This window comes from Amphiura filiformis, chromosome 12 (genome assembly GCF_039555335.1).
Source record: "Amphiura filiformis chromosome 12, Afil_fr2py, whole genome shotgun sequence".
In the NCBI taxonomy this organism is placed as follows: domain Eukaryota; kingdom Metazoa; phylum Echinodermata; class Ophiuroidea; order Amphilepidida; family Amphiuridae; genus Amphiura; species Amphiura filiformis.
In genome coordinates this window covers 60,146,451-60,169,325 of record NC_092639.1, presented here as the reverse complement: position 1 = coordinate 60,169,325, position 22,875 = coordinate 60,146,451, and the positions used below count along the sequence as shown (strand labels likewise).

Genomic DNA, 22,875 nt, shown 5'->3' with positions numbered 1-22,875 from the left:
TTTAAATAAGTTATATTTTGGCTTTTGGTTTAGGTAAAAACGTTTTAATAACATTAAAATGTTTTCAGGTAAAACTCAGGGTTTTGTTTCCAGTACACTCACTCGAAAAGCAGTACACTAATTAATTAGCGGGGCCTTACAGCTTGCTGTGGATATCTTTTACTGCATTTTTAATGTAAAAAATTTGAAATCCCATGTAAAAATTGAGATATATTTAATTTTGAGAATGGCAATTATACTTTATAGGTACAAAGGAACGCGTTTAGCCTATTTAGTTAAGTTCCGGGTGGACGTCCTATAACACAAATATGCATATGTAAACTTTCTTTATCTGTGTCAATAATATAATATTGATTTCAACGGAGTATTGAGCTGTATGGAAAAAAATATTTATAATACAGGTTGTTGACACTGTGTGATGGCTTCTTCAGAATGAACTGTGATCCACTTTTCCCGCGAGATATACCGGTACTTCAGGTGCATTTCTCATCTATCGGTTAATTGGTTCTTCTCGAGATCCAGCCTGTCAAGAGTAAACATAACAGAACAAGGTGTATTTGGCCCTCAAACACACTGAGATCTTTGAAATGAATGTGGCCTCTGTGGCCCGCAACTAAATATACTCTAATTATTTCTTTTCTCTCAAGATCACCGATATACCTCATGTTAGTGGAATGTCATTGAAGTTGATTAAAATGATCGACTTTTTTTGTCATTACATTTACAATTCAATTTGAATTATAGATCCTAATAATTATGCAAAGGGTCAAGGGATTTAGTTTATTTAAACACGGAATCTAACTAAATCAATCCATGGGAACTGCACAAACCCAACAAACATAACATGAGTGATGGGAAGGAAGTGCAGTCACAAAATATATGATGATTAGGCAATAACTTTTGCCTTTTCAAATGTCATCAAATTAAAGCTGGCGGAAGAAAATTACATTTGCATTTATCAATTTATTAATAATAATATTCATTAAACATTTTCAACACATCTGGTTACAAACACGGCTTGTTAGCAACATTGTCACGAACATGTTGAATGGTCCGGTGTACTCTCTGAAGCAATCGTATCATCAGCAAACTGATATAGTGTGTTTGGTCTTGGGTTGAGAGTAACGCCATGCTGGATTTCGCAGTCGAAGATACGAATCAATACGTTTACGTCGCCAGCGTACGGACAAATCGCGATTCTACGTGTATGCTCGCAGGATTAGGTTAGCGCGCGCGATTCGAACTGCGAAATGAAAAACATACTGCGAAATGAAACACATACTGCACATCAATCATGATTCGACCTTTGTAGTACTTTAACCTGGTTAACAGGAAATTACTCCAGCAAAATCAATCGATAAAATCTAGCCAAACCCGCGCCCATCATTTACATTGAATGGTGGACTGGACTTATTCCCAAATATGGCACTTGCCAATCAATAATCACCCACTTGAAATCCCCTGGCTCGCTCCACTGACCAAAGTTATGGACATATATGGGAGTTGTTGTTGCTGTTATTTATCACTTATATATCAGGGAGGTACGAACATTTGCAGATACCCCACCTACTCAGTTTTTAGCCTACATATTATACATTATTCTTGATTGACAGAAAATACAAAAAATATCCGTCAAGTGGTTTAGCTTTAATACCCTTCGGAAGAGAGCGTGAGTGAGTGATAGTCACTAAGAGTTGCATTCGATTTACATGGAATTTTCCAGCGCATGTATGCCCTTCTTTACTAAAACACCAAAGTACGAATATTTCCAAACATTCTAGAATTTCAGAGAGTACAAACAATATTAGCCGATTATTTGTAACACAGTGACGTTAACTAGGCAATGTCCTATAACATACACTGTTTGTAGAGGTCACACGTCAATGGTGAGAGCACTGTGTATTGTGTATATGAAAATGAACAGTAACTGCAGTATGATGGCATAACTCTCAACATGACACGAGACAGACTATAGTTTTGCTTTTTCAATACAACCAATCACAAACAGTTTCAATTGTTCGATGTCCTCTCTGATGCTATCGTAACAGTTTATTTTTATCACCTCCCACTGATTACGTTGAAAACTATCATTATATATGCCTATATATAAGAGTATTTTTTGAGTTCACTAACAGTCTCTGCTTGAACATCACCTTGACCACAGCAACTATCCACGGTAAGTGCTTCTTCTTCTTTCTTTTCTTTTCTTTCTTTCTTTCTTTCTTTCTTTCTTTCTTTCTTTCTTTCTTTCTTTCTTTCTTTCTTTCTTTCTTTCTTTCTTTCTTTCTTTCTTTCTTTCTTTCTTTCTCTCTCTCTCTCTCTCTCTTTCTTTCTTTCTTTCTTTCTTTCTTTCTTTCTTTCTTTCTTTCTTTCTTTCTTTCTTTCTTCTTCTTCTTCTTCTTCTTCTTCTTCTTCTTTTCTTCTTCTTCTTCTTCTTCTTCTTCTTCTTCTCTCTCTCTCTCTTTCTTTCTTCTTCTTCTTCTTCTTCTTCTTCTTCTTCTTCTTCTTCTTCTTCTTCTTCTTCTTCTTATTCTTCTTCTTATTATTATTCTTCTTCTTTCTTCTCTTTCTTTCTTTCTTTCTTTCTTTCTTTCTTTCTTTCTTTCTTTCTTTCTTTCTCTCTTTCTTTCTTTCTTTCTTTCTTTCTTACTTTCTTACTTTCATAATTTATTTCATCTCTCCCATTGATACAGCACTACTCTTAGATGCAATGTAAACTTTTTTACGCCAACGCTCTAAATGCAACTCTTTTTTAAGTAAATCCAATAGATTGGGATGCTTTACATACTAATATTTACTGATACATAGTTTGGCAATTATAATAAGTTTGTTAATAACTTCTTCTTTTCACTTTCTTTATAAAATCCAAATAAGATGCCTGTTACAGAAATATATTTTCTCTAAGATTAGTGTCTTTATACCCATAATTTTTCAATACTTTTACAGTTACACAAGAAATGTTCCAAATAGTCTTCAACATTACATATTTCACACTTTGTGCCATATTTGAAAAGAGTTTGGATGTTTTTCTCTGTTTTGTCGTGTACTTAGTAAGATTCATTCCAACACACTTCTGGCCACGAAAAGAAAAACATTACATTTGTTTACTATCTGCTGTAATTTTTTCTTTATTAGAAGGCAACGGTTTTAAAGTGTTGGAGTGAAAAGCAGCTTTTTTCTTGTCATTTTACATAATTTTCAATATTTTTCTTTATGTCATCTTCAATTTACCCAGCAAACACAAAAACATTTTAAAAACGTTTTAAATAAGTTATATTTTGGCTTTTGGTTTAGGTAAAAACGTTTTAATAACATTAAAATGTTTTCAGGTAAAACCAGGGTTTTGTTTCCAGTACACTCACTCGAAAAGCAGTACACTAATTAATTAGCGGGGCCTTACAGCTTGCTGTGGATATCTTTTACTGCATTTTTAATGTAAAAAATTTGAAATCCCATGTAAAAATTGAGATATATTTAATTTTGAGAATGGCAATTATACTTTATAGGTACAAAGGAACGCGTTTAGCCTATTTAGTTAAGTTCCGGTGGACGTCCTATAACACAAATATGCATATGTAAACTTTCTTTATCTGTGTCAATAATATAATATTGATTTCAACGGAGTATTGAGCTGTATGGAAAAAAATATTTATAATACAGGTTGTTGACACTGTGTGATGGCTTCTTCAGAATGAACTGTGATCCACTTTTCCCGCGAGATATACCGGTACTTCAGGTGCATTTCTCATCTATCGGTTAATTGGTTCTTCTCGAGATCCAGCCTGTCAAGAGTAAACATAACAGAACAAGGTGTATTTGGCCCTCAAATACACTGAGATCTTTGAAATGAATGTGGCCTCTGTGGCCCGCAACTAAATATACTCTAATTATTTCTTTTCTCTCAAGATCACCGATATACCTCATGTTAGTGGGATGTCATTGAAGTTGATTAAAATGATTGACTTTTTGTCATTACATTTACAATTCAATTTGAATTGTAAATCCTAATTAAATGTTTTCAAAAAATGTTATTGTAAACTATTTTTGCAAACATTTTTGCCAAATATTGTGTCAATACTTAAATAACAGTATGTTAAATTATTTGAACCCAGCAATGAAATGTTCTTAAAATGTTTTTTATAAAACATTTTAATAACATATAAATGTCGGGTTATATAAAGATCATGAAAACGTTTTTAAAACGTTATTGTAAATATTTTGGGCAAACATTTTTCGCAAAATATTTTTTCAACTCCCCAAAATAACATTCTGTTTAGAATGTTTTGTATCAAGTTTTCAAGAATGTTTTTGGAATGTTATTAAAACGTTTTTATACCCTTTATATAACCCGACATTTAAACGTTTTCTGACAACCTTTTATAACCTTTTGCGAATGATGTCGAAAACGTTTTGTGTTTGCTGGGTAAGCCATCTGTAGTGACTAAATTATATTTTATGGTCATTTAAATTGGCTTACTTATGTCTTTGTAGATATATGTTAAGGATTTCTCCTTTTCCGCGACGCCATATGCTTATGTGATTTTTACTTAGAAAATGGAAAAGATTTTTCTTACATAAGACACCTAGGCTATATTCATGGAAAATATGGAAGCACTACTATTAGATTATTATTAGCTGAATAATAACGATACGCTCAAATGTTTAACCAACTGATTAAAATGTTATGATACCAAAATAAATGAAACAATGAAAACTTTAATATCAAAGTAACCATAAAAATATAAAAGCCTAGGAACTTTATTGAAAGATAAAAAAAAGCCGAGGAAGTTTTTATTTCATTGTGATGATTGCACGTGCAATCGAAATTACTATGATAGTTCTTATGATAACGACCCGTTTAATTTTTCTAGTGTGGTTATCCAAAAATAATAATAATAAGGTTTTTGATAAACCAATGATTTATTTTTGAATAATCAAACAATTCCTCATTTTTGTCATTAAAACACAAAATACAACTTAAGAAATATCTTTTTGAAGGTTGATAAATGATTCTTAATTGTGTGTTTTATTTTGTGAGTTCCTATGTACAAAATTGTCAAATTGTATAAACTTCTATATTTAAGCGCCATTTGTGTTGCTACCTGGTGATGATCGTTAAAATTTGTGAATGTATTTTTCAAATTATCGTTTCATGTTAAATTAAAAATAAATTATCATGATTATTATTTTCACTGAAATTTTCTTGCTGTTTTTGCAGGAAAAAGTAATGGAATACCCTGAAAATTTTGACCCGTTTTGCAATTTTCTAGTGCAACTTGACACCATTGATACCATCCATGCACAAAACCAAAATACAAAGTGGAAATCTTACTCTAACTTTCTGGCTTGACAATGGTTTTAATCAAAGCTCCAGTTTTCCCTGCAATTTTGCCAGCAGAGTATTGTAAAGAATCAAATAGCTTTATTTTTATTGAGCACAAATGTAACTCTTTCTTCTGACATCAAGTCTAAACTGAGTACGAGCGTAATACGAGGGATGGTCAATAAAATCTCGCAACAATTATGTATCTCTGCTCATGCATGACTTTGATGACTATCATGCTGCTACTTACGATAAATACAAGTTTGTACCTTTGTCTTTCAAAACACACAACAATAAAATAAATCTCACCCATGTTGTGCCAATATATCATGTTATATCATCTCTCCACCTCCTCTTCTGTCTACTTCTTCTTCTTTTTCCCATTCTTGGTTGCCATTCTAACAATCTCTTTGACCATCTGTTATCATTTCTTCTGGCAACATGTCCAGCCCATCTCAAATTTGATTGTTTGATTTTTCTCAAAATGTCTGCAACACCGGTCAGCTGTCTGATGGTTGAGCACCTTACTTTGTCTCGCAGTGAGATTTTTAACATTTGCCGGTTTCATTCCTCTTTGGGCGGAATGTAGTTTAGTTCCTAAATATTTAGTTAAGACCATGTTTCAGAACCATACATCATTGTTGGAAGGACACATTGATTATACATTTTCCTTTTGAATGACACTATGGGTATACTTTTGTTGTATAAGATTTCTTGTCTTCCAAAGCAACTCCATCCTACTTTTATCCTTCTCAATACTTCTTCCTTCGAACAGTCCTTTAACATCAGTGTTTGGCCCATATATTTATACTCCTCAACTCTTTCAATTTCCTGATCTTTGTCTCTGTTTACATTTTCCTGATCGACAACCACGGCGTTTAGTTTTGGCTATCTTCAAATCCTTCATCAATTTCCAAACATTTGGCTCAAAATTATTTCTGGACCTTACATGCACACTAGTATTGCGTATGTTCAAAAGGGCCTCCCTTGAATAAGTATACATGATGGTTTACTGTTCAACGATGCGTATTATCTTTTACAGCGTATTAGCTCTTACACTGATGCGTATTAGCTCTTACACTGTAGATTACAAAACTGAAAAGCTTGTTTCAATTGGACTTTCGGTTAAAATTACGGTACCGTTGCGTTTGGTAAATTTCATGTTGCATAATTAATTAGGGCCACTAATTAAAAAAGTTGATTAGGGCCCTAATTAATTATGCAAATGGATATTTTGATAATATAGCATAGGAAAAACAATAGTATTATTTAATGCTGATTTTTTTGCGAAATAACGAGTAACAAAGATTACATTATTACAGTTTTTTTTAAAGAGACATACTCTAGCCAATACAAGACATATAGTTCATAGGAAAAATGCTTAACGTAAGAATCCAACTTCTTTTTACTTCAAAACACCAATGAAAAGTGCTTTATAGTAAAGACATAACTGTACAGATTGTGCATTGTGTAATGTTTGCTCACTGCCAGCACAGTGCCTGCATCATCTGTGTTGGACAGTCATGTAGTACATCATTTTAGGATCTGCAGTATTTTAAAATACGACACTGGAGAATATGTATTGATATGTCGTTTTGTGTGTATACTACGTAATCGGCCGCGGACGGGCCTTATAACATTGCGGATTAATATAAAAATATTTTATTTTGAGAATTGTCTTGAGACATCTCACCAGAAGCATCACAAATTATTAATTAAAGTCCTATACTTTATCTACTTTCTTTAACACACAAAATATAGGCCAGACAGGTCAACTAATAGCACTCTTAACGTGGGTTTACTTTTTGGCGTAGTGATTAACATTTCCCGCCTATTAAGAGCTGATCAAAGTATATATAGTTTACGCCCAATTGTACCACAATATTGCACATTTGTCAACACCTGCCAGTCTAGTTCGCAGCTGCCTAAAAGTACAAAAACCATATAAATGTTATTATTCTAACATTGAAATGTTAGAAAATGACAACTAAATGAGATATTTTATTTAGCAGGGTACGTTTTCGCGTAGAATGCAAATCCACTTAATCCCTTGTATGTGCTGCGCGAAAGTACGCTCTGGTTCAGCGTCGTTATGTAGCAGTGTAAGTTTTCACATGTCAAATAGGCTATCCAGAACGCCTCGGAGGGACTTCGAAAAAAGTTGATCTCAAGGTGACTTAGATAACAAGTTATACACCTTTTATATATCTTTTATACGTTTCTTGTAGTAAAGTCCTCGAATGTAAGTTCATACGTGCTGGTAATAAACAATTTCCAAAAGTTTAAACTGACTTTCAGCACAAAAATTCACTAACCTTGAATTTTCGATGTGTGACACACATCTTCATCAGAAGAAGTCCTAAGATGTTGTGATGGACTTGCCCTTTTGTTGATCATTGGCAACTTTTGGTCGAATGAGGGCGTTGTATAAGGTTGGCAATTCCAGTCCTTGATCGCGATTTAGTTCTGGCGATTTCTTCTTGATCTGGAGGGCCTCTCGCACTAAACGGGGGTACTCTCTACCAAGTAGAGGGAAAGAAATCGTCGACCTACATCACCCTACCCTTTATAGAGGGGTTGTCACAGAAGCTCCAGCGTATTTTCAAATCCTACGGTGTTGCTACAAGCTTCAGACCGCACAATACGCTGAGAAAACTATTAGTCTCACCTAAGGATCCCACTCCAACTGAGAAAAAATCAGGTGTAGTCTACGAGATACCCTGCAGCGAATGTACAAGTTCATACATCGGCCAGACAGGTAGACAACTCGGAGATAGACTGAAGGAGCACAAGTCAACTGCCCCCAGCCGCAAACCCTCTGCTGTTGCAGAGCACAAAACAGAGTCTCACCACAACATCGACTGGGAATCCACAAAGGTGTTAGCCAAGGATGATAGAGAGTACCCCCGTTTAGTGCGGGAGGCCCTCCAGATCAAGAAGAAATCGCCAAAACTAAATCGCGATCAAGGACTGGAATTGCCAACCTTATACAACGCCCTCATTCGACCAAAAGTTGCCAATGATCAACAAAATGGCAAGTCCATCACAACATCTTAGGACTTCTTCTGATGAAGATGTGTGTCACACATCGAAAATTCAAGGTTAGTGAATTTTTGTGCTGAAAGTCAGTTTAAACTTTTGGAAATTGTAGTAAAGTCAGCTTTGAAAATTTCATATTTCCATTTGACAATACAAAGCGTAATGAAACATCATTTTTTTCTTTTCTCGCCTTCTCAGTCTCTCACTCTCCTTTCCCCCTTCCCCTCCACTCCCTTCTCCACATTCTCCCCTCCATATATCCTCGCTCTGTCAAACTTTACCTCCTCTTATAATACCCCACTCCCACTCCAGGGCACTCCAGTTTCCCACTCCCCAATGGCGTTATCAGGGTTTGAATTGAGTTGCTGATCGATTACCCGTAACATGGATGCGTGGCTGCCAGGTATACATGTCTATATGACTATGTTACTTTTTATTGATTGATTGTTTCGCAGTATATTTTGTTATCATTGTTATAAGGCTATTCAATAAATTCAAATGGATATTTTTATATCACGAATATCTATTTTAAAAGCCAGGGGAAAGTGAGGGAGTGTAAGAGGGAGGGGTTAAAAGAGGAGAAAGGCAATCGAGAGAGGGAGGGAAGACAAAAAGGACAAGAAAGAAAGAGGGAGGGGATAGAAGAAGTGAAGGAGAAGGTGACAAAATGTGGCACCCAATTTTGAAAACTGGACGTACGTTGAATGTACACTCTCATGAATAATGATCGGCAACATGTTTCAATGTGTCAGCGCTCTAATCAGACACAATAGAACAATAAACCCTGCAGTGCGTTGCACTAGACGTTGAAGTTTGTGCTTTTAAATCGCATTTTGCAAACTCACTATTGGGTTTTTTTGATTGATTGATTGAATGATTGAATGATTGATTGATTGATTGATTGATTGATTGATTGATTGATTGATTGATTGATTGATTGATTGATATTATCTTATCGCAAAGTCGTGGCCCGTTGGCCAAATAACATACAATATAAAACATACATAAGAACAATAACTGAATTAAATATCTAACCAAAAATTACACATGATAAAAAACACATTAATATACAATTTCAAATAACATTTACAATAATTTAGAAAATTGAGTATAAAAGTCATTAAAGTCATTAAAATATTGCACTTTGTAACATGTATAAAATGACATGAATAGTATGCAGAACAACTCTGGGTGGCAAAGCAAAACCACAAGTTACTTATTAAGAAGATCAACAAAAAAGGAATATGACTATTTCTGAAAACGGTTCGTCGAATCGTCGTAGTCCGAAACTGAGAAAAATTAGAACTATTACGCTAAGAACGACTACCAACGTCTTAGGCAGCTTCATTTATAAGCACACTGTTGTATCTGACACACTGTTGACGGTTGCAGAGAAAATCGCAAATCCAAGGAACAATGGACCTACGGACTCCTATATCGACGATCCTAAAGAAGTGTATGGTCAAAAAGGTCGAACGCCTTCGAGAAGTGTCCCTTTGTTGCGACTCCTCTCCGCTCCCTGGAAAATAAAATTAACAAGACTAAATAATGAGAAGTTGACACTCCCTTAACATTAGTCTATTGGCGGATGTCAATATCATTCTGAATATCGTTTAGGACCAAATCAGTAAAGACACCTTCAGCTATTTTGGCAAAAATTGATGTGGGCGAAACAGGTCCAAACTTATCAATTCTTGGCGGATACTATTTAGAACAGAAGCAAATGGAAACTATCAAGTTAGAGAATGAAAAACAAGAAAAGATAGCTCTTGACCAGCAAAAACTAGTAATGGAAGCTATGGCGCGCCAAGAAAAGATGGCGCTTCCGCGCTTGAACAATAAAAAAACAGAAATGGAAGAAAAGGGGCGCCAAGAAAAGATGGCGCTTGGACTTGAAGAAAAGGAAAAAGCAAACCAGGGTTGTCAAAACCCGAACAAATCAAATCAAAAAACTAGGTGAAAAATACTCATCAAATTTCTCATCAAAATCGGGCTTTGATATTACAAAATATGTCAAGCTTGTGCCAAAGTTTGAAGAAAAAGAGATGAATAAATATTTGCAACACTTTGATCATCATAATCATCATTATCATAATCATCATCATAATCATCCCATCCTGAATTGTAGGCCTATCCCTATGAGTTGTGTTCACATTGTCGGACGTACGCCCGGCGTAACTTGATCGGCGCTAGTTGCGAGTAGCGATAGGCGCTGCCAGTAGTAGGTCCAGTGTGAACGATGGTCAGCGTAAGTTCCGCCAGGCGTACGTCTGACGATTACTCTTGACAAAAGTCAGGAGTAGCGAGCTGGGTGTAATCTCCACCAGGCGTAAGTTGCAATGTGAACGCTGCTACTCCTGGCACCTGGTGTAAGTTTGACCTTTTGTTGGTCGGAACTAAGAAATTACATATCGTGTGGTTGATATTCAGAAACACCGGAATTGGTAGCCAATGTTTACGCCGACCAGAAGTGAATGCTTGGTGGAACTAGTCAGAGTAGTGCTAGAAGTAGGCTAGGTGTGGACACGCGGTAGGAGTAGGGAAAATATTTGTGGAATTTTGATCAATGTTAGCGTAAGTTTACGCCGGGTGTAACTCAAAATGTGAACACGACTCCTGTATGTGCGCCTATTATCCTGTATTGTTCGTACACACTATTGTGTGTGTGTGGATTGAGAAAATAATCTCCTCTGGTATTTTAGCTTAGTTAAGGCCGGTTCAAAGTGAATATTCGAAGGCGAATATTCGGCTTCGAATACGTTTTGGGCGTAAAAAAATTAGGTCTTTTTGGGAAAAAAATCCATATCTTCAATATGTAAGGGCAAAATTTTCAATTGATCGTCGGCTTTTCCTCCCAGCTACATACACTTTAAGAAAATATCATTAGATTTATAATATTTACTTCGAGGACTGTTATATATCAATATGTGAAAAATATCAAATTTTAATAAGTTGTCATAAAATTTGTATTATATCGTGAATTTCAAAAAATGAAAATTATTTGATATCAGAAAGACATTCTTCGTATTCATAATGTAATTCGATTATGTATGATGTGCTCTCATGTCCCACAAAAATACTGTCGAAACGCTCAAAACGCTCATTCCAGATCCCTTAATTTTCATTGGGGATTTTTGAAATCATCGTTCGTCGAACGATATTCAGGTGACCTCGAGCCTTTCATATAAATCAATAGTATCTCGCTATCAGTTGCGCGATATTTAATCCGATTCAACTCGGCGTGTCATCATATTTTATTCGTTGCCGTATATATTTTGACGTCACAAAAAGTATTCGAAGCCGAATATTCGCCTTCGAATATTCACTATGAACCGACCCTTAGGTTAGATTGGATAACAATACCCGAATCAAATAGACTACACAAACAAGCTTAATTAATTATGGATATAGGAGAACTTCCACATCATGGGGATGTCTCATAGTCTGATTTAAAACCTGATATTACAGGGCCTCAACCTATGTGTATTAATTGCTTTATTTTTGCCATTTTGCAGAATAACGCTGCTTCTCTCCAAGTCCTTAAGTAGTTGAAGTTCAAAGACGTCCCATTTCTACCCAAATTTAATGGCAAATCTCAGATTTTACTAAAGGTAGCCCAAGACCCAGTGTTTGTTCCTGCCCAAACTTAGCTATACACACACACAGTGTCATCGCCCCGATATCTTCATGGCAGAAATCGCCATGATAGGTTGAATCCATAGCCACGCATGGCCATTTTGTTCCGACCTTTGAGACGCATAATGAGCCAAGGGACCTGACTAAGGCTAGTGACAATAGCCGGGTAATTGATTTCTCTGTGTGTGAGTAAGCTTGTATACGACATTGAGGTCAAAGGTTATTAAGGGGTCACTTCCAATCGGCAACAACGAACGATTGTCTATGAGGTTGCAGGACCACGTTTCTAGTTCTTTTCTTCTTCTTTCTTTCTCCTCAACCTAAATTCGCTAATGTGCAGCGTCAAGTTCCCCGTCAATCATCGACAATAGCTGTAACACGTGACTGTACAAAGATGTCACCGTCTACTGCGCTATTATTATTTATGTAAAATATTTATATTCATAGCTCGATGTGTGATTATACTACTGATTCTCATGTCCCATGCCATGCATGTGGCAAAGGAGTTTGCGAAAGTTCACTTATAATAATTTACTTATAACTTAAGCATGCTAAACAGATTGAATAAAATATACGATCAGATTTACTACAAAAAATGTAAGAAATAAGCGATTTATACATAATTATTTGCACAATTTTCTCACTGCACCGCCATCCCCCTTGGGTTCCTCCTAGAATGGCAAGCAATTGACAAAACGTAAGATATAGGCCTCTCATACTGCAGTTACTGTCCGTTTTCCTAAACACAATACACAGTGCTCTCACCATTGACGCGTGACCCCTACAAATGATGTATGTTGGGAGAATGGACACTTGCCTAGTTAACATCACTGTGTGAAAAATAACCAGCCAATATTTTATTTATTCTCCAAAACTTCTAGCAAATATATTTCTCTAACATGACCTAAAATTACAGCTAGGTTAGATGTTCAGAAATGGTCGTACTTTTGTAAAATATGAGTGAGGGCAAGGCATAGCTAGCCAACTCCCCGTGTTATTTGAATGGAGATTTGACCGAAAATATTGGTATCGGACCGCTCACTTCTGAAGGATGCCACAAAAAACCCGGTAAAAGCTACATTTAAATTATTCTAAATAGGTTCTAGAAAATAAAGTTTTGTAACATGTCCTAAATTTTTAGCTAATTTAGGTGTTTGGAGAGGGTCGTACTTTTGTGTTTTAGGAAGGACATGTAAACGACAGATAACACCAAAAATATGAAGAAATTATTTCTAAACCGTGTTAAGTCAAAAATCATTATGTTGCTCATTTTCAAGAATGCTGGTTTACAAAAAGCACGACATTGTCTGATTTCGTGAACAAAGCCACACATAACATTGTTTCCTTTCGTTTCCTTTATAATCGGTTACCCAACTGAAGCTATGAATACCAGCTTTATTGCGATATCGCACATGAAAACAGTCACTTGTGCACAACCAGAGAAGATCCGATTTAATCAGTTGAGCTGTTTCAATGAGTGTTATCTTGGTTTAATAGCTTTTAATGGGGTTAAGTCCTGCAAAGGTCGAGATGAATTCTACTGTAGACATGACTGCATCATGTGAACAGATCCGTAGCCAGGATTTAGGGGGGTGGTACGGCGGTCTCGAAAGTGTAAATTGAACGTTCTTTGGCGAAAACGTGTTTTATACAGCAAAAGTTGACCTTTGTATTCGGATTGGGAGGTGCGGGGGGTACTTCAATATGAAATGGTTATAGGTGTAGGGCTGGCACTTAGTAACACAGTACTGGGCATTCGGTGAGAGCAAAATTTAAAAAAAAAACATGGGGTTATCGAGTGAGAGCATAATTTTTGGCATTCGGTGAGAGCAAAACAAAATATGGGGTCATTGGGTGACAGACGGACCGTTTGGATCTAAATTAGAGGGCATTGGGTAAGTACTCGTAATAAGGCCTTTTTTTAAATAGAGTCTTTGGGTGAGTGCCTCGAAATTTGAATTTCTAGTTCTAAATGGCTTCAAATGGCTTTGCTATTTTAAATGAAGTAACAAAATCAGTGATAGATGACTCGTTGCTGTTCGAATATAACAAGGATCTTTGGGTGAAAGATCGATAGGAAAAAAAGGATCTTTAGGTGACAGGGCATTTGATCATAAAACGGCCCTACATACGTGTCAGGTCCAAAGTGGGAGTGCCCCAGGTGTTGCACTCCCTGGCTACTGACTTTATTTAAAGAAGGCAGCCAAAATCGGTGAACTAGGCACTGCTTTACACATGGGCCCTCTGTATACAAAAAACCTAAATTAACTAACAAACAAACAATAAATATAAAAAAAAGGGGGAAAATGAAATTACAAAACAAAACACAAACAAAAATCCCAAAGATACAGAACACACTAAAATTACCAAAAACAATTTAAAAAGTGCAATATACAGTCAGCAGACAGTTAAAAAAAAGAAAAGCAAAAAAAAGCAAAAACACACCACTTAATGACACGGTAATTGGCACGTATCTGTGCGGGTTGGAGGTATTTTAAGTTGGCATCTTTAAAGTACATTTGTTCATTACTACATTATCGTTTCAGCTGTTCATACTCTAAACATAAATTATTCATTGGATTATGTATACTAAACAAAAACCGCTTGTCAGCAGATATTTCTATTTAAATCAACCAATCATGAAAGTTTTGAATCGTTCGATTTCGACGGTGCTCTCTGAGCTAATCGTACCCGGGGGTCTTCTTAGTTGAAGATATAGGCATACAGCGATGGACCACGGTTTTGGGGTATCTTTTCATTGATTTTGGTATATCGATGGGTGGGTTTGCAGTGGAGACGAATCCACCCAATATTGGGTGATATTTATGTGCATTTTGTGACAAACTTGGCATAGTAGTGGGTTACAAAAAGGTATAGAGAAAGTCAGCATCCAAAATTATACGTGACAGATCCCCGTATAATTTTTTTCTTCGAAGATCCACCCCGGATCGTACCATTCCGTATCTGGTTAACTACTTGTCAACAAAATGATAAATTCCATTTTATTCAACCAATCACGAAAGTCTTGAATGGTACGATGTACTACTATAGGCAATTTTTCAGCATTTTGTTATTACCTATCATATCCTATCTATCCTATCTATATATATAGATAAGAATACTGTTGATTTGAAAACCATTTCTGGATGGACACCGGCGTTACCAGACTAGGCCCCTTGACTACAGCAACAGATCATTGGTAAGTGTTTACTTTCTACAGATTTTATACTAAACTAAACGCTTGTGGATATTGATAATTCATTTTGAAACTAAGGATATATCTTTAGATTTCAGTCAACATTACGCATCCAAAGTTAATTTGAATCAAAATTATTGTCTCTCTTGCTAAGAAAACACAACTTCTAGCTTATTGTATACATGGTATAGGGTTCTATAATAATTATTACATTAGTCAATGTAGATTACAATAGTGCCACAGTTAACAGTTTACCTTCTACAAATTTTATACAGAACTTTTGTGGGTATTGAAATATAACTAGTTTTTGAAACTAAAGATAATCTTTAGATTTTAATGAACATTATGCATCCAAAGTTAATTTATTAATATGTGATGCGATCAAGCAAAATCAGTCGGAACTCGGAAATATTGATTTTGAGATATAGCCAAACAAAGGAACTATTTCCTTTTGATTCCATTTGTTTTGGAAACTCTTTAATCGCCCATATCTTTGGAACTGGTTGTTCAATTCCAATGGGGTTTTCTGCAAAATCCAGCTTTGTAAATGCTTTTAACTATCCTATCAGAAACTCAAAATTTGATATTTCCGAGTTCCGACTGATTTTGCTTGATCGCATCACATATTGTACAGATTCTATAATAAGTATATGCTGCATCAGTAAATGTATATTCGAATAGTGCCATGCAGAAATGACATGTGTATTGAATATTGTAGTTTGGGATTACTGGGTCTCTGAATGTTTTCATTAAACGAAATGAATCAGGGAGGTAAATAAGGATCATATATAAACGGATCCGAAAAAGAAAGTCCCCCTTAAGACATTTTGGTATAATCCAAAAACGGATTGATCAATACTCTTGTTTTAAAGTTTGGAACATAGACTGATTAGTTATGCATCAAGTGAGTGGGTTTTTGGTGCTACTTGTTATCATCTTCATTGAAAAATACAGCCAATTATGAAATTTTTCGGCCAAAACAAAGTTGCATTTTTCTACATCCAATCAAAAAATAAAGCTCCTATATGTTGTTGCTCATGAAATTTGCCACATTTTGGTACCAATGACGATACACTTTGGACAACATTTTAGCATGTTTATGCTAATTAGCTAATTTGCATAAAACTCAAAACAGAAGCGTCCAATGAAAAAATAAATCGCCTATATGTTGTTACTCATGAAATGTGCCACATTTTCAGACGACGGTGGCCGACATTATTCAATGTGGCAACAGCCAATAGCGTAAACAAAACAGACAATATGACGGCAACACTGCCTGGACGTTGGACGCAATTATTTGTCCCCGAGCCAAGGTGTGTTTTTGCTCTATTGGCCCCTATTACATGAAAATAAATAATTATAGATTCAAAGAAAAAAGAAGAAGATTTTTTTTCTTTATCGCCGGGGTGGGAATCGATCTCGGGACCTCTTGCATGGCAGGCGAGACACTTACACCAAGTATGCGCATTTATTAACATTATTAGGAAATTATAATAGGATATTTCTAGGAGGCGACACTTATTAATTCATAACGCTCACATTTTCATTCATAAGGGGGAAAATGAAATTACAAAACAAAACACAAACAAAAGTCCCAAAAATACAGAACACACTAAAATTAGCAAAAACAATTTAAAAAGTGCAATATACAGCCACCAGACAGTTAAAAAGAAAAAAAAACTAAAAAACCAAATCAAAGCAAAAGCAAAATTTTCATTCATGCTGTTGTACGGTTTATCTTGCTGAATGCTGAGAGCAAGGGCTGGTATTATCCTCTCCTGGTTATTGCACGTTTATGGGCCGGTATGGTTCGCGGTCACATAACTCACATTTTACCATGTTGGTGTGCTTGCTGTTATCATACTGTACTTATAATATTGCATTTGTATGCTTTGGTTAAATTTGAAATTGTATTATAATCCGGGATCTCTGGCTTCCTCCTGCTTTCAAGTCGGCGATAATTTATCAAAAAATTTCTTCATCCAATGGACTTTGGGGAACTGTTGAGAAAATTAGTGGATGTTACAATCTAAGTGGGGATATGTTTGCGCCGGATTCGGCTACAACCGGCCTAGTTGATGATATATCTGATTCTGATAATTCAGCAGTGGCAGCGAAATTACAGCGCTTTGAATCCTCTGGTGCGCTATATAAATCTAATATGGATTTAATGTTATTTATTTGTTTTATAAATATTTCTTGTAAATACAATCTAATGTGGTGCTCACTACATGTAGTAGAAGGCCGGGTCTGCAAATGTTCAGTGCATGAAGTTATAGCTTCATGTTTAGTGTAATCAAATAAAATACCAAAGCTAGATATTATACAATCGTGATGCATTCCTTCTTGTTATGGACGACAAGTATTAACTTTGATATGACAATATCCATTCCCTTCTCAATTGATTATGCTTTCTTTTCGAAAAATAAACCATAGGGCCTAGAGGCCATGATATAAACCTATATTCGGTATGCGGAAACCTTCCACGGTTCGGGCGGCGCTTGCACTCGCATATTCGCTAAACTGCCACCACCTTCTTTTGCCAACCTTTATCGAGGGGCGAGTTTGAGGTGTCATAGTCATATGCCTACCATTTTTCAGCCTGATGTGGCAGTGACGTCAATGCGTTGAAGCAGCTGTTTCGCTCGCGCATCTACGTGGCGTCTGTAAGCGCGTGCATGTGTACACAAGCGCTTTGACCGAACGCTAGTGATTATTTGGCTGTGCCCAATTAAATGCTCACTGTACTGACATCACTACCACATCAGGGTGAAAAATGGTATAGCATATCGCAAACCAGCCAAATTTGTCATAGGTTTGAATTGCTAGTAGAAAACCGTGAATATAGGGTCTCAAACTCTCAAAAATCTGAGTAGAACCTTGTCGCTTTTGCTGTTTTTACTGGCTCATGATGCAGTCATGTCTACAGTAGAATTCACCACGACCTTTGCAGGACTTAAACCCCATTAAAAGCTATTAAACCAAGATAACACTCATTGAAAACAGCTCATCTGATTAAATCAGATCTTCTCTGGTTAAATCCACACTACACATGCTTCTGTTTTACCTGTGCGGTATTGCGATGAGCTGGTATTATAGTTTCAGTTGGGTAACCGATTATAAAGCAAACGCAAGGTAACAATACTATGTGAGCCTTTGTTCACGAAATGAGACAATAGTCTGCTTATTGTTAACCAGCATTCTCGAAAATGAGAAACATAATGGTTGTTGACTTAACACGGTTTGGAAATAATTTCTTCATATTTTTTGGTGTTATCTGTCGTTTACATATCCTTCCTAAAACACAAAAGTGCGAATATTTCCAAACACCTAAATTAGCTAAAAATTTAGGACATGTTACAAAGCTATATTTTCTAGAATTTAAGAGAATACTTTAAATATTGGCCGGTTATTTTTCACACACGTTAAATAGGCAATGTCATGTACATACATACATACATATTCATATCTTTTATTGCATATAAAACCACAGTACAATACAATATATATAATACAAGCGGAGCATAGCAATGCAATAATTACGCAACAATGAAGAAGACATAAAATTGATGGAAACCAAAGATGGTTGGGACAATTGCCAGATATCTCAGCAAATCAGCAAGCCATTATCGTTGCAAAATAGTTCGAACGCGCTGCTTCCAGATAATATTTGAGCCAATGGCTGCGCTGATGCTGAGGTGTCTAGCGATCGCCTTACACCGCCTATTTGAAAAAACCAAGCATTTTTAGCCCAGAAGTGACTTTGTTGTGTACACTTCCGAGGCTACCTATAATAATGACAATTGTTTTGCACGAATACGGCGTGTCCAGGGTGATGTGCTGATTGAGTGGTTGGTAAATGTTGAATTTGGTGTTATAACATGTGTTAACAAAAGCATCAAATGGGCATGATATTTCAACAATAAAAGCTTGCATGGTCTGATGATCACAAATAAGGAGATCGGGTTTTCTGTGACGGATGTATTGAAAATCGGATTGAGTACCAAGAAAGTCGCCTGTTATGGGTTGGTCACTAAAAATATCAAACTGGGGGTGTAGTTTCATGATTTCCTCCCTAATAAGAGCCACAATACGGTCGTGTCTAGCAACATAAATGTTTCTGAAATGCATACAACCATTCATGATGTGGGATACAGTATCAGCTGGATTGTTACAAATGCGACATGTTTTTGGGTACGTGTTGGGGTAGTATTTGTGCAGGAGAGAATTACACTCTAAAAGTTGTAGGCGTGATTTGAATATAAAACGAACAAGATTATCATCTAAAGCCAGATTTGACAGAAACTTTGAAGACAAAACCTTGTCGCACTTAGTTTTGAATATTCTGCCTTGTGACTCCAGGTTGCTAAGTCTGTTTATGCGTTTATTGGTATGAGTCTGTTTGAGGTGGGTGGAAAGAGCAGTATGTGATCGAAAACTAATTGATCATCATAATGTTGAGAATCTATAGGATACACATCATTATGAAACTCTAATTTCAGCTTCTCGCGCATGCATAGCTCATTTAACTCAACCCAAATGGATTTAGGCCAGTTGACCTTACCCCTTTTGACTACTCTGCCCTCTCCATCCACTTCACAGTTCCCAAACAAAGCAACATCAGGATCATCCTCAGCATGAAAAACCGCTTTTCGTTTAGTCATATGCAGCTGAAAGGACGACCGAGCACTGTACTTTGTTTGGGGATCATCAGAATTTAGACATTGTAAGAAAAAACACACCTTTTAGCAACATACATTGTAATAGGACTTAAGATTCCTATCCCCCCTTTGCAAGAAGGAATAAATATGATATCCCTATTGGATGAATTGTTTAAATTAAACCATTCACGAAAATGTTTTACAATGCCATCCTCCATGGCCATAAGTGTCTTCAAAGGAATCGTAGTATTACTGAAAAAGAAATTTAGCTTCGAAATTGCCATAACGTTTATGGCCTGGATTTTGGCGTTTATAGGCAAAGGACATTTACTGATCTGATCAAGCGTATCATTAAAATCCTGGACAATGGAAATAAGCTGTGAATCGGTAGCTTTACCGTCCAAGCTTATGTCATAACCAAGATAGGTGTATTTTCCATCTTTTCCAAGTTTTGGAATTGGGAGGTTTTGAATGGAAATGTTTATGTCGGATGTATCATCCCTTTTGCTCCAATTATTTCCTGTCCTTTGGCCATGGAGGGTAGCACACTTCCTATGTTTTACCTCCATACCGGTGCTGTTAACGAAGATCCCTGTTTTTTCACACATTTGGATGAGACTTTGTTTACTAGTGCTACATAATGCAATGTCATCAACATAACCCTGAACAGGGTTAGGAATGGAAACAATACTATTGCCGCCCATCATCCATCTTAACCACATATCAACACCTTGCTCAAAAACAATAACGGAGTGGGGGCATCCCTGTATTATACCCCTTTGTCTATGAATGAAATCAGTATACCCAGTGCTAGATTCAATTTTGAAATATGAATTTGTATAAATATCTTGAGTTAATTTAACTATTGTTTCTGGATATCCATATACTCTTAGTGAATCGATCATGAATTCGTGATTTATGCTGCCAAATGCATCAGCCAAGTCAATGAAAGTAACATACATTTTTCCTGATTGATGACGAAAATCGGTAATTGAACTTTTCAAACAAAACACATGTTCTTGTAGCCCATTTCTAGGCATTGAACCTTTTTGAACACATACATACACACCTACATACATTACATACATACATACATATACGAATTTTTTATTCAATAATGAACAAATACATTTGGGCCACCAAAGCGGCATTATAAATCATTACATGAATAAATTACAAACAACATGAAAATGAACAGGAAGAATTAATTGATTTTGGTGAGCCTATTTCGCAGTCTCCAAATGATGTTGGTTCCAATCATGGAACTGACAGAAGCATACTTGGCAACAGCCTTGGAAACACGTTTAGGGAAGCCAAGTTTCTTCAACCCACTTCGGAAACGGTGATGACTATGACCGAATGACCCAATCACGAAGACAAGGATTTTGCAATCAAATCCGCACAATGTGAGCAAGTTACATACATACATATTCATATCTTTTATTCCATATAAAACCACAGTACAATACAAAATATATAATACAAGCGGAGCATAGCAATGAAATAATTACGCAACAATGAAGAAGACACTTATGCAAAAAATTGATCTAAACGCACAAAACTACATTACCAACAACAAACAATAACCAGCCAGTGGAAAACAAGAAAAGTCAATAGAATAGAATAGCTTCCTATTACCTATAACATACACTAAAACACCAAAGAGCAAATATTTCCAAACACCTAAATTAGCTAAAATTTTAGGACATGTTACCAAACAATATTTTCTAGAATTTCAGAGAATACTTTAAATATTGGCCGGTTATTTTTCACACAGTGACGTTAACAATACAGTATTACTATTACATGCAAACCTTTTGTTTTACACAAACGTTTTAAATGCAATTCTGTTTTAATTAACCCAACAGATTGGGATGTATTACATATTTATATTTACTGATACATAGCTTACCAATTGTATTACGTTTGTTAGTGATCTGGTTCTTCTTGTCACTTTCTTTATAAATTCCAAACAATATGCCTGTTCCTGAAATATTAATGTTTTTTTTCTTTAAGATTATTGTCCATAATTTTTCAATAGTTTTACAGTTACAAAAGAAGTATTACAAATAGTCTTCAACATTTCATATTTCACACTTTTTGCCATTTTGATGTTCTTCTCTTTGTTTTGTCTTGTACTACTCTCGATTCCAGAAAAATACAGCACTCATATTTTTGGATTAAATGTATCTCCGCTCATGCATGACTTTGATGACTGTACAAGTACCTTTGTCTTTCGAAACACACAACAATTAATAACTCTCGCCAATGTTGTGCTAATATATGATGTTATATCATCTCTCCACCTCCTCTGCTGTCTACCTCTTCTTCTTTTTCCCATTCTTGGTTGCCATTCTAACAATCTCTCTGTCCATCTGTTATCATTTCTTCTGGCAACATGACCAGCCCATCTCAATTTTGATTGTTTGATTTTTCTCAAAATGTCTGCAACACCGGTCAGCTGTCTGATGGTTGAGCACCTTTGTCTCGCAGTGAGATTGTTAACATTTGCCGGTTTCATTCCTCTTTGGGCGGAATGTAGTTTAGTTTCTAAATATTTAGTTAAGACCATGTTTCAGAGCCATACATCATTGTTGGAAGGACACATTGATTATATATTTTCCTTCTGAATGACATGGGTATATTTTTGTTGTATAAGATTTCTTTATGTCTTCCAAAGCAGCTCCATCCTGCTTTTATCCTTCTCAATACTTCTTCCTGCGAACAGTCCTTTAACCTCAGTGTTTGGCCCAGATATTTATACTCCTCAACTCTTTCAATTTCCTGATCTTCAATGATGATCTTTTCATCTGTTGCCAAATTTGTTATATATTTTGTTTTTTCCTTTGGCCATTTTCAATCCCACCTTCTTGCTTCTTTATTCAAGTCATTAAGTTGCGTGTCCATGTCCTTCACTGTTGAGGTAGTAAGGGCAACGTCATCTACAAATCAGAGGTCTGTTAATTTTTCTCCATCAACATTGATTCCTCTTTCATCCAAAGGTAGTTTTTTTAAGATAG

General features: G+C 35.9%; 2 protein-coding genes across 2 annotated transcripts in view; one reads left to right on the top strand and one right to left on the bottom strand.

Annotated features, from left to right (window-relative positions):
• The window catches only part of LOC140166966 (hyalin-like), a 47,560-nt gene that overhangs the window by 16,863 nt on the left and 7,822 nt on the right, over positions 1-22,875 (bottom strand). The gene's annotated exons all lie outside the window — the stretch shown is intronic.
• LOC140166515 (uncharacterized) overlaps positions 15,104-22,875 on the top strand; it is a 30,403-nt gene continuing 22,631 nt past the window's right edge. The window contains exon 1 of the mRNA XM_072189996.1: positions 15,104-15,197. The gene's annotated coding sequence lies outside the window, so the exon portion shown is untranslated. The remainder of the gene's footprint in view (positions 15,198-22,875) is intronic.